General features: G+C 38.8%; 1 long non-coding RNA gene across 1 annotated transcript; it reads left to right on the top strand.

Annotated features, from left to right (window-relative positions):
• The first annotated feature begins 8255 nt into the window (after positions 1–8255).
• Positions 8256–8609, top strand: LOC110016908 (uncharacterized). Its single transcript, XR_002292216.3, has 2 exons — positions 8256–8368; positions 8448–8609. It is a non-coding gene; the product is annotated as an uncharacterized LOC110016908 (long non-coding RNA).
• Positions 8610–13176: the final 4567 nt, after the last annotated feature.

The raw sequence follows: 13176 nt of genomic DNA, 5'->3' as shown, positions 1-13176 counted from the left end.
TCACTCCTCATTCATACTTGGTGATGGTAAGCTACTGATGTGGCCTAAGCTGCCCTGGGGCAGACTGGCAATATGCGCCTACAGCCCCTCTGACCTTTAAGGCACACCAGTGGAGCCACACTGGAGGCAAGGAGGATGAAATGTCTTTCCCAAGGACACAATGGCAGTTGGCTGGGGGGAGTGGGGACCCTTTGATTTTTGGCCAACCTGCTCAACCATTTGAGCCACTGCTACAAGCTTTTTCCAACAGCATTTCTGTCTGCTCCTGATTCACAATGATTTAAATAAAGAAATGCTCAGAAAACATATTTTGAGATTTTCTTCTCCGTCCTACATCATTACAAAAATGTTAAAACGCCAAATACACGAGTTTCATCGTGGTAGGTCTTTAACTGACTGGTTGTCCAAATTAAAAAAAAAACGGCCTTTGCAATATTGCTGCTTTGTGGAACAGACCTATCAGATAAAAGGGGAAATAAATATGTGACACATCACATCAGGATTCTCATCCAATCCTAATTTGAACATGTGAGCCCCTGAAATGTAGCAGATGCAGGGGTAAAATCATAATTTTTAAAGAATTTGTCCCTGCAGTTTTAACTATCACCTTACATGTGATAAGTTTGTCTCTTGCGATTGCCTCATTTCCTGTTTCTAAGATAAGAAACCATGTTTTGGTTTATCCTCTACTTATATGGCAACCACTTACAGAAGACTGGACAAGGGGGTTCATTCCAAAGCTATTTGTCAAATGACTAAATCAGTGCAATATGTTGCCTCTTTGGTCTGTTTTCAGTGTTTAGTAGTCTGGGAAATGTTGTCACATGCTCAGACAACATTCTTAGCTACTACTGTGTCTGGCATGGTGTATATGAATTGCGCAAAAGAGAAACTGTTAGCTTCTACTTGAAAATGTGCCAATTGCTCTTTCGTGTGATGGGGACTTTTTTTTAATGCGCGATTTTCCTCTAGGGGAATGTTGCAATCTGTTTTTGGTTTGAAGCTGGATGCAGGTGAGGCAGCTCTTCTTGCAGCCTGGGAAGCTGTGTGAGTTTAACTGAAGCGTATATGCACAGTTAAAAAAACAAAACAAAAACAAAATTCCTGTTAGAAAATCAGACAATGTTTTGAGCTCAAAACAACTGTAATAAATCAAAGACGATCAGCAATTGATTATGATTGTGCAGATGAAGCTGCAGAGCTTCAGAAAGTTAGCTCAGCTGACAGTTGAGTAAATAAATACTTCATTGAAATTGTCCTACATTATAATGGCTAGATGATCAATCACTCGATTCAAATCACTACAACATAAACACAATTAAAACGAATAAAAATCTGAAGTTGATACTGCAAATCGCCATCAGCTTGACGAATAACAAACTGTATTTTCCTTTTAACTTGTTTCCTGCGACACGTTGATTTGGACAGTGCATTTGAAAGGAAATCTATTCTCTAATTGATTGTTGTGTATTTTGAAATTGAGCTGCTGAATGGTTTTACTTAGGGCCTGATTACTATTTATATTTGACTTGCATTTGTTTCCTGTTGGGCTATCAAGTCATGCAGGGCAAACTCTCACTCAGCACATGTAGTTTTCAACAGTTCTGGTTGGAGAGAGACGTTTCATTGCCGTACATTTGCTGCCTCTCTGTTATCCGAGTCTTGCAAGCCATGTCATTTAGACTGTAGTCCCCTTAAAGATTAATTATTATAATCCAGGCTTGTTTTTAGTGAGTGGGAGCAAATGAGTCAGAATCAATCATCGAGTTAATTGTTTAAATGCTTGAAAGTGTAAAAATATGAAATAAACAGCAGCCGTTTATGTGAAATACTGCTTTTTTTTTCAAGTGACAGTTGCTTAAAACATAAACATAAATTCAGAGACCGAACAGCAAAATCAGCACTTGGAAACTCGGTATTACTCAGCAGATTCTGCACATCCCAGCAGCCCCTCCTGGTGTGCAGACAGGTGGCAGCAGAGAGCCACAACACCCCAGCTCCACCGCTGCACAATGTACATGTCTGTTATTCCGTGTCAGTTCCATCTTTTAGTGTCTTTTTTCAGGATGTCCAGACGGTGAAACATCACTTGAACTAGGCAGACATGACCCTTGACAACAAAGTAATGCATCACAAGAGTGCAGCTCTGCATATTATTGTAAGTAGTTTTTATTTTCTTTGTAATAAAACTTTAAGATATTAACTTTTCTATGAAATCATTTAGGCAGGGTAGAACTTCTTATAAAAGATAAATCATTTAAATTATGTCTGTGATTTAAAGGCGCATGGCATACCTGTCATGCCCCTTACGCCAGACTGTTCCAGTCTGCTCTCAGGATGAAGGCATACAGACAACCGGCACACAACCATTTTAATTAGCTGCAGGGCAGAGCCTGACAGCCTGTAGTGACAGTAATAGCACAGTAACCAGCTATTGCTCTAAATATTTGGTGTGTTGCACGGTCAATGCCATGAGCGAGGGGTCAAGCGGCAGAAGATGTTTTTTTTTTCCTGCACGTTTCTGAAGCACTTTCAATTGGAGATCACTAATTTATGGTGAGGCAGAAAAAGTAGACAAAAAGAACCTCATTTAATGAGTAGACTTTAATATGCTTTACAATAACAGCATTCAGTTGAACTTATCCTACACTTACAATATTGATGTTGACCTCCAGGTTACAAAGTGGATCTTTAATATCTGAGCTACAGTTTGAGGGAAACGAAACTCAGGAAGCCTCTGTTTATATTTATTAGGGGATAATTGTGTATTGGGGAAAAAAAAAAGGGATTAATAAGACCAGTTTCTGCTTAAAAAGAACACAGAGGGGAAAAAGTAAATGTATAATTTTAAATATAATAGGATAACATTAGTAAGAAAGCATGAATATTGTTGCAAAACAAACATTCATGAGGAATCTGATCAAATTGGGTGTTAAACAATATTTGCTCTTGCTTGTAAAATCACTGACTGAGATTCATCAACAGTGCCTGGATGCTTTGGGGCTTATTACATTGTCAGTTTTGGCGCAGCATCAAAGGCGATCCGAGGCGGATGAAGAATAGAAATTCCATGACATGTGTCAGATATCATATTTCACTTCAATGGAAATCCTGCAGACGTCTCTGTGTGCGGCACATCTACTCCCCCCAACAATTAAAGCTGCTGTTTTCCATCAGAAACAACAGTTATCATTCAGAGGTCAACCATTTTTTGCGTTATGATTAATGAGAGTGGCAGGAAACATTCATACCCTACTCAATGTGGAGTTACTCGACAAGTCGTAAAATGCAGTTTCTTAATCTGACATCACGCTTTAAATTGTGCATTATTTAATTTTTACTATCCCATGCTTTGAGATGGTTGTTTAAATTTAATAAGTAGGGACATAAACTAAAGAATCTGTTGCTCCTTAATAATTAACCCTCAGAATAGAAGAGCTTCGGGTAAAAAGACTGCCCTTACTCTGACCTTGAATCTCTGTGCTCATGGCCATGAGCGTCGTTATTTACAGTGGGACTATAGGAGGCCAGATCTGACACTTCAGGGATTGGTGTTTATTTTATGCCAACTAAATGATCGGGTTGGAGCTTACAGCTTCCTCTAGTCTTAAAAAGAAATTATAGGACCATTTCTCATCTTACAGATCTCTTAGCTCTTTTCCTTTCATGATGCGGTGATCTATGGCGCTCAGATTTTTCTGTGATTTGGAGACATATTTTCAGAGTCAGTCTTGGTTTATGACTTTATTAAGCTTTTTGGAAAAGAAAGATTCCATGAAATGTGTGTATGTTTCCTTTGTTAATATTTTTTAATAAACTTTGTGTGTCAAAATATTTTTTCCATGCAGGGAGATGGTAAAAATAAAAAAATTAAACCTTATGTTTTGATTTTATTCAGTTAGTTTGCTCAAATTACAGCAAAAGCTGATTTTGTTTTACTACAAGTGGAAGCAAAAATTTAAATTTACAGAAGCCAGAAGCATTTGGGTATGTTATAATTTATTTATTCTAGGTTTATAATTTTAGCTAATTCCTAGTTTAAATGTAATCTGTCTTCAAATACCAGTTTAAAATCCACATATTTTTACTTTAAAGCAAAGTATTTGTGTAAATCTAACAGGATAATAAATAAAATGAGTTGTGGGTTTTTAAATAAAATGTATTTATATCTTACACACATTTATACAATTATATCAAAATAAATTTGCAGCCTGTTGCTTTAATACAATATAAAAACAAATCAGTGAATAACAGGCATATTATGGATTTTTCTATACAAAACCTTTTTTTACATCACCTTTAGCAAATTTTTTGACAGAATTTAGTCAGTTTGCTACTGAAATACACTCAGACTAAGAACTTTGTTAATGTTCTCATTAGTTTACTCATTAGAAAAAACATAAAACATATAAAAGCAAGTGGCTACCTTTTTAAAAACATTCTTCTTTGGATCATTCCTTAACAAGTTCAAGTATGTGATACTGCTGCTTTCAGTGAGTTTATTTAGTCTGCTATTCATCCTCAAAGTTCTCTTGCTTTTTCAGCAACGCGTGGCTAAGAAAGCAAAACACACCAGGAACGCAGAAGAAAAAAAAAGAAAACTTCAGCCGCAATTGTTTTTAGCTGTTTTTAAGCTAAATCACCAGCTCTCTAATTAAAATGAGAAAGACCCTTGATCAGAATACATCTTTCAGGTTGTTTTATGAATTAATAGAAATACAGACACAGTATTAATGTAGGTATACATGAGGCAGAAGTGGAAAAAAATCAAATGTATGTCACACATGCAAATTTAAAAGCATTAACAGTTATCAAGACTTAAAGAATCTTTTTTCTTTTTTTCGTAAAGTCATATTTCACAAATGAAAGTAAATCAATACATTGACTGCACTTTTCTTTAGTAGGTTTAGCTTGTGAAAGGAAGTTAAAGACATGGACAATTAGCAGAACAGTACGGACATGCTGTGAAGAGCTAAAGTTTGACTTTAAATGACACACACAGAAAACATTTAAGACTTCTCAGGTTTGCTCATTTTTTGCAATAAAAAAGCAAAATAGGGGAAAAAATAGTTTAGATTTCCTGCATCTCTGGGCCCAGCTGAGTGTCATCTCAACGTTTAAATAAAAAATGATTCTGTAAACAGAAGGAAAATGTATATTCCAGTTTAAATCTCATTTATTTTCATAGTTCACTCACACACTGATCATAAATTTGCTGCAGGGCTATCCTTAGACTTTTACCACTGCTTTTACTTTCTGGAACTTTGTATTTTCTTCCCTCAAAGCAGAAGGTCGTCTCCTCAATGAAACTGACCCAGTACTTTTTGGAGTCAGGTGACTTTGCTGCCAACATGTATTGTACTTCGGGACATGGAAGACTGGGCTTGGATAAGGTTATTGACTCCCCCCTCTTCAGCTTTGTTTTGACTAGCATGCCAGCTCTCTGACTACCATTGAACACCCCTGGAGTGAATTCTGAGCATACCAACGAGGAGATGCCTTTGAAAGGACAGATGTTCCCGGGCTTAACCTGCCGCCTACCCAAGCCACCGCTCTGCCTCGATTGTATATTTGCTTTAGCTCTATAAATAACCAAGTGGTGTAAGTTGCTCAAAAATGTAACTGATGCTGTGCTGACCTCCAAGGCCCTCATTTTAGGGAGCAAGAGGCACTGAGGTTGTAGAAAACTCTGCTGGTGCAGTCATGGTAAATGGCTTTGGGCAGATGGACACCGTGCACACATGCATTATGTCCACATAAGGACCGGTCTAGTTTTTGTCCAGATAACAAGAGTTACACAACAGCAGTGTCAAATGATGAGGTCAGACTTTAATAAAGAAAAAGAAAAGTGCAGGCTTTCACAACTCAAACTTTCTTTAAGAATATTTTATGGAAAAAAAAAAAACATTTCAGTGGAATATTTAAATTTACCTTAACGATAAAGCTTGCTTGCAAAGTTAGTGAGACTGCAGAGAGTTTGAACTCGTGCTGTGGCTGCAGGGATGAATGGGTGATTGTTCGTTGGCCCTTGTGACGACTCTCCTGGGGCCCATCAATTGACAGAGGCTCTTGGAACATCAGGTCATGGCTAACCAGGTTTGGAGGCTTGGGTCCAGCCTCGCCGTGCTGATTGTGCCCCAGTTAAAGCTCGGGACCTCCAGGGCGCACAGCTGGATCCCTTAAAAAAGCCCAGCTGAATGGTTTTAGAAACACTGCATCTCCTCTTACCCTGCTCTTATGGTCCACTGAGAGCAGCACAGATTTCAGGCACTGTGGGTTTTTTGCTCTCGATATAAATAGGTTTGCTTGCCAAAGCCCCTGGAAACGATATTAAAGTATGTGCTCCATATTTTTGCCCAATATTTCTCCTCAGCAAAAGATTTTAACCAAAATTTCCACCCTTTTACTTATTTTCTTCCTCTCACATTTTCTCCACCGCTCTATTGCTCTCTTGTCTCCTCCCGGCATGCTCGCACACATCTTAATTTTCTCTCTTTTTCCTCCTCCAGCACTCAAGAGTATTGTATCAATTACAGCTGACCGCCAGTCAGGTGGGTCTGCGGGACATTTTAGAACACAGAGGGGCAGCCAGATTGTTCTGTGCCTCCAACCTACTCCCAGACTTCAGCCAGAGTCCCGCTGAGGGCCTTGTCCCGGACAGTGCAGAGAGACACCTGGCCAAACCGCAGAAACACTTCCAGCTGCAAACTGCCTGATGCTTACCACAGAGAGAATCCAGGCCAAAGGTGGGGAGCTCAACAGGAACCGCCACACTTCTATTGACATTTCTCTAGGTTTTCATTACATTTTACTCTATTTACTAAAATGACCGTTTTTTAGCTGTAAGGTCCTTGTCCAATCATATTTTGATCTATTTTAAAAGTGTTCCCTGTGCTCTTTCAATTATTATTTTCTTAGACATAATTTCTGCAGAGTTGCAGTAGTTCATTAGAAATTTGCCTCCGTGTTGTGAGCCTACATTAATTTCCCATCATCCCTTTGTTTACTCGCTCTCTTGCTAGCTTACAGTCCCTTACAAGACCAACCTAACATTAGCTGTGCATCAAAAATGATGAGAAACGTCAGAGCTATTCAGCCGTACGATTTTGAGCTAGATTCCAGCTTGGATGAGGTAAACAAAGACGTACGTGGATCTATTTGTCTGTAAGTGAATGCATCAGAATGGAGTGGAGCAATGAGCTTGTGTTCGGCACAATGTAGTTTATTCATAACAAGAAGCTTTTTCAAACAGCATTTTTTCGTCTGCTCCAGATTTATAGTGATTTCAATCAAGACACATGCAAAAAACTCTGTTGTAGTATTATCTTTTTTCTCTGTATGCCCTCCATAATGAAAAAAAAATGCTACAAGACCAAAAAACAATGTTCAATTCCTTCTTTGAATATAATCGTAGAAGTTGCTAATCAAGCCGTCATTTTTCAAAGTAAAGTAAAGTTTTACAATTTGTGTCCCAACAGCTCCTGCAAAAGTGAAAGTGGGAGAGAGCAAAAGAACAACAGCTCCCTTTTCTCTGTGACCAGCTGACATGAAAGAGCACATTATGTCTGAGATTAGAGGCAATTACACTAGGAGTGCGTTTTAAGACCTTTGTTTGCCAACATGACAGGAGGGAGCAGGGCTGTAATTTGATGAGGGGGCTGTGTGAGTGAGAAACTCTGCATGGCAGCCTCCCGGCGGACGAGGCTAAGAGAAGCCTTTGTCCACTCTGCAGACATGGCAGTCGGCATAAGTTAATACATTTAGATAAATACAAATGAATATGACATTTGTTAATAAATTGTGCAGCCAAGTACTTCAGTGAGATTAAAGAGACTTCCCTGCGTCCTACTGAAAACTTTCATCTTGGCCTTTTGTTCCAGATGATACTTCAAAAGCTGCTGTCCATTGTTCCACCATTTATATTAATCTAAGTGCCACAGTCGTGCAGGTTCATTGAAATGTCACAAATACTGTAAACATATGATTCACCCTGAACCTGCGGTCAACACAAAAGCAGCACGCCGGGTTTTTCAAGACGTGACATCTCTTCCATTCCGGCTCAGAGCATTGTTCGAGCGCACCGAGAGTTTCAGGACAGGAAGCCGGCAGCTTGTTCCAGACGGAGCAGCAGAATGGAACACGTCTTTATTTGAGGGAAGTCATTCCGTTGATATATAAAACACCAAAGCAAAGTTTCCTTCCCCTTTACTTTCCTGATGCTATCCTCTTCAAAAGGACACAATCCTTTTTACTGGGCTCACATGCACACACGGGACAAGAAGAAAAACAAACAGAAGCCGTTTAAATATCAACCAACCTGACTTCTGTTTGAGTGAAGAGGCTACTGCGCGGCTCTGGACACGGCTTGGTAAGCTGCTGTAAAGCTTAAACTGAGAAAATATCCTGAGAATAAAATGTAATTTTATTTTGCATTACAAACTCCACAGGAATGACTTTTTAACCTCAAGAAAGAACCAAACAACATTAAAGAGAGCAAAAAGGAGACTGCCCCCCCTTTTTTTCTGAGTTTAAAACAAGTTCAAGCTGATTTAACTAAATGTATATGTAAATGTAAAGTTGGAATGAAAATAAATTGTAGGAGCCACTTGTACAGTTTTTTTTTTAATCAGAAGAAGCCTTTAGCAGTTAGGCTCAACAGACAATTTCCTGCTTGCAACACTGAAAGTGACCACAGAAAACACAGAAACAAAAAAAGGGGGTGAAATGTTTGTGAAGGGTCTTTATCAATATTCACATCTTTTTTTGTTTAAAGCATTCAGTAGTTTACAAAAGTGGGAGGTTCAGTGTTTTTAGCCTAATTTTGTTTCATGTGTTTTAATATGAGAAAAACAGCAATTTTTCTAAAAAGATCAATGATTTTACAAAGTGATCAGTAACCAATTCCACCTAAACAAGCCCACTTTTCACAGTTTGATATTTCTCTGTCTTTTGGCCAGATTTTCCCATAAGGGTGTGGGAGGAGAGGAAGAGGACCACCTATTAAAGTGAAACTTTAGGAGTGATGGATGGGAGCTTGTTGAGGGGGAGCAGAGGGGCTTGCTCACACCCCAGGGGAGGAGGATGATGAACAGGGAGGGGAGGGGAGGTGGAAGGGAGAGTTCAACTCACACCTCTCGCTGAGGGGATGGAGACCTCCCATGCTGTGTGACTTAAACATTACATTGACTTCATCCCCAATTTCAACTTTAGCCTTTTTTCCCTAAAATTCTCTGCTTTCATCTTAGATTTTTATGGTTGAAAAGTATGCCCCTCCGGGGAATTTTAAATTGGTATTAATGACTTTCATTTACGTTAGTAAGTTCTAGTGCAGGGCGGCAGTTGTTGGTTATGTTTGTTTTTTTCTATTTTGTACATAGCTAATCTAAAAAACAAATAAGAAACCACTTGTCCCTCAGATAAACTCTGTATTTGTCAAAATTAGTGGCGCATGAAGTTTTTTAAGTTGCATTGTAAGATTTTTTAAGAAGCGGTCCAATACAATCTGCAGAAATATTTATACACCAGACTCATGCGCAAAATCTTGGCTTATATAACCACTGTGGTGGGTAGTTATATGTGATAAATAATTATATATATCATAACGTGATAAATAAATATACTAATCATTTAAATATATATATATATAGATCTATATATTTATTTATGCATTACCATGTCTGTATCAACAGTAGGGGTAGGCTCCAGCAGCCTGTGATCCTGAAAGGGGTTAAGCAGGTTTGGAAAATGGATGTTTAAAAAATACGTAAATAAAAATGTGTTTCTTTGTAAATAATATTATCTCTTATTAAGATATTAGTGTCTGTAAGTGTCTTAGTAAGCAACTAAGAAGATTCATTAATAAAATGATTCATAGTACATTTATTTATAACATTTTGTCATCCATATAAATATCCACCATGGTGATAATACAAGCCAAGATTTTTTGCATGAGTCAGGTGTATAAATAATTCTATGTCCCATAACTAATATGTCAGTATTACTTTTTTATTTTATTTTAATTTAACATAAAATTGGAAGGCAAATTGCCATGTTTACAGCTTTTTTTGACTGTGCTGCTCACAAAAAAGTAAATAAATAAAAGTCACATGATGTTCCATTTGTGTATAGAGAAGCCTTTGCGGTTTAATGCCTGATGTGGAGAAATTGTTGCAGCAGTAGTTTACCTTTAACTGTCAGGAAATGACCCATAATCTGCAAGTGTTTGACTGCTGCAGCATTCCTGTGAAATGAGACAAGTTGAGGTAGATTAGGGGTTGGGCAATTAGCTCATTAGTTAACATAAACACATGGCAGGGCTCCCCCATTTCTACACACTGTGCCACCCCCATACTGCCCACAGCTGGTGGTCAAAATTAGTCCTCAAACTCCCAAACTCTGACACACACACTGCACTCAGACCACTTCATCATCAATTCTGCGTTTTTTTCCTCCTTTAGTTTGCCGTCGCTTTTTTTCTGGGCCTCATCATCTCCTCTGTTCTGCTTTGCTCCAGACAAGCCACTTTTTCATGTTGTATTCCTGGGGGCTGGGGGCCAGCCACTTTTAACCAGCACCTCGCAGCTTATCAAAGCACTTTATCAGCCTGAGGGGAAAGACATGAGGGTTAAGCCCTTCACTTCTGCTGCCCTGCAGCTCCGAAAAGCAGCAGGCTTTCAGCAAACAAATATTTGTAAGCTGGAGCTCTGAGAAGTGCCTTCTGATGGAGAGAAAAGCTTTTGCTTCTTGTGTTTCAGTTGAGGTTCCTATGAGCGTTAGTGTGTGTGAGCAGGAGAGGAAGAGAGTGTGTGCTGTAAAAATACAGGGCATCCTTTGTGCTGCAAGGTAAGCCATTCCCTCCATACATCCCTGTTCATTACTAGGAGCACAGATGCTGAGCATTTGACTGAAATGCCTGGCCACATTTTAATTCCAAAAGGAGGCTTTCTACTCTCTCACCCTTTAGGTTTGGACATCCAGGCTTCCTTTCCTTTCCTTCTTTTGACAACATTTTCACCAATTGATCGAAATCTAGTAAAACATCGCATCAAATAATAAACTTATGAGGAAAATGTCAGTCAGCAGAGCACCTCGACCTTAGGTGACAAGCAACTTTTCATCCCAAAGCAGGACGGGGTGTGTTGCGAGTAGTAACAGAAACCCTGCTTTACTGTTAAAAAGCATGAATGAGCATTTGTGGGACTTTTCACTGTGCTGGTCTTGTTGTGTCAGGAAGCTGCGCCGTCGGGTCGTGTGATGCCCGAGAGGTCTGAAGGTGGGGTGAGCTGACGACAGAGGAGGAAGGAAAGAGGCTGGAATATCAGAAAAAGAAAATGCGCATGGGAATTAATGAGTTGCAGTTTGCTAGGCAAATTGGTAGTTTGGACACTGAGCCAAGAGACGGAATAGCAGACCATTGATCACCATCTGTGCCGACAGGGTTTAAAGTGTTGCGCGTTGTTTTTTGGTAATCTATTGAAAAAGTTAACAGTGAGCCATCACTTTGGTTTTGTGCTGCATTTCTGTGCTGCAGAAAAGAGTGATATGGCTAGTTGTGAGTTCTATTTATCTTTTTTCTAATACGTGAAAAGAAACCACACCGGTGTCCTCACTGGTTTGATTTTCTTTCTGGCAAACTTTGTTAAATTAAACCATTAAATTAGCAAAGACAAGATCTGAATTGAAAGTGTTTTCGCAGAATCTTTTTGTGTTTCTGAAGGTAAAACTAGGAAAAACAACATTTTGTGATGAATTTCAGAGTCAGAGTCAGACAGTAAACAACCCTGCCACGCCGTTTTTTTTTCTCTTTTTTTTCCCATATGATTAATGTTGACATCATTAGTTTGAGTAAGGGCAAAAAACTTGCTGTGAGGGATGCTACAGTGACACTGATTGGTGAAGGAAAGTGCCACACCTTGCTCTTTGGCAGCAGGTCGCGGCCTTATCAGCATGATGAATTACATTGACACCCCAGTTATCTAAATGACTGTCCATCTCCCCATCTCCCCTTTCCTTCCCCTCTCTTTTTTTTTTTCCAGCCCTTGGCCTTGTCCCTCCAACCTCCCACTGTTCAAACATCCAGGGCTGCGTTCAGCCAGTCAGTGTGTGCATACTCTGAACTTAGCAATTTCATACTACAGACTTGTAACTTTTGAGTTTTGGTTTACAAACTGCAGGCGTCAAAAGATGTGTTATCGTTGTAAAACCGTAAACAAATGTCATGTCATGTTGCCAGAGGAACTAATAAAAACCTGCCTGTTGGGACTTGAAGTACAGACTGTTGGGAGCGTAAAAATAAGACCACACTGAGCTAAAATTCAAGTACAAACAATATAGTAATAACAGGATTGTCATTGATGAACAGAACTCTTCTCGTCATTCAGAAGACTCATTTCCTTTATTTCCTGTTTGACTCCAACTTCTTATACTCCAGCATCCACCTCACAGCTTCTCATTATTTGTCGGTGCCTCCTGTGACCTTCAAACACGTTTTTGAATAAATGATGTTAACTGTAATTGTTCTAACCAAGTGGCCCAAAAACTGTAAATGTCATTTTGAAATAATGCCAATAAAAGTTGTTTTTTTTTTAAAGATGCAGGAGAAAATTGTTTAAACATATTATAAAAAAAATAATAACATCAGCAATACATACTGAGGCATGTGATTATTTTAATGTTGAAAAAAAGGATCTTTATGAAAATAACACGTGTCTTGCTGGTCATTAAGTTTGTGGCTTTTTACTTTATTCATTTATTCAACTAGTCCAACCCAGCAGCTGAGCAATAAGAGCTAAAGGCCTCTTGTGTTGGACAGATTTCATTGTTAAAAGCGTGAGTTATAAATCTTTGGACACACGAGGTGCTTATCTGAATAAACCCCTTAAAGCTAAGCTTTGTTTATATTACTTATAGTTTCATACATTTCTTTTCTGGAAAAAGAAGAAGAAGAATGGGATATGAAAGATAAGAGCTGGGGTATATAAAAAAAGGGTGATGTAATATTGTGTCATATGTGTAAGAAAGTTACCTAAATTCTATAAAAGAGCGACACACTGAGTTTCAGTCATGCTTTCCAGCCTGCAGTAGTGGAATGCACCTGAACAAAGCCGCAGAAGGATAAACAATCATCCAATCTTTCACTTTTTTTGAACCACTGAACATGTACGCTTTCAGACGCCG

Source organism: Oryzias latipes, chromosome 17 (assembly GCF_053564925.1).
Source record: "Oryzias latipes strain Hd-rR chromosome 17, Olatipes_Hd-rR_3.1".
Lineage (NCBI taxonomy): Eukaryota > Metazoa > Chordata > Actinopteri > Beloniformes > Adrianichthyidae > Oryzias > Oryzias latipes.
This window is presented reverse-complemented; position numbering and strand designations above follow the sequence as displayed.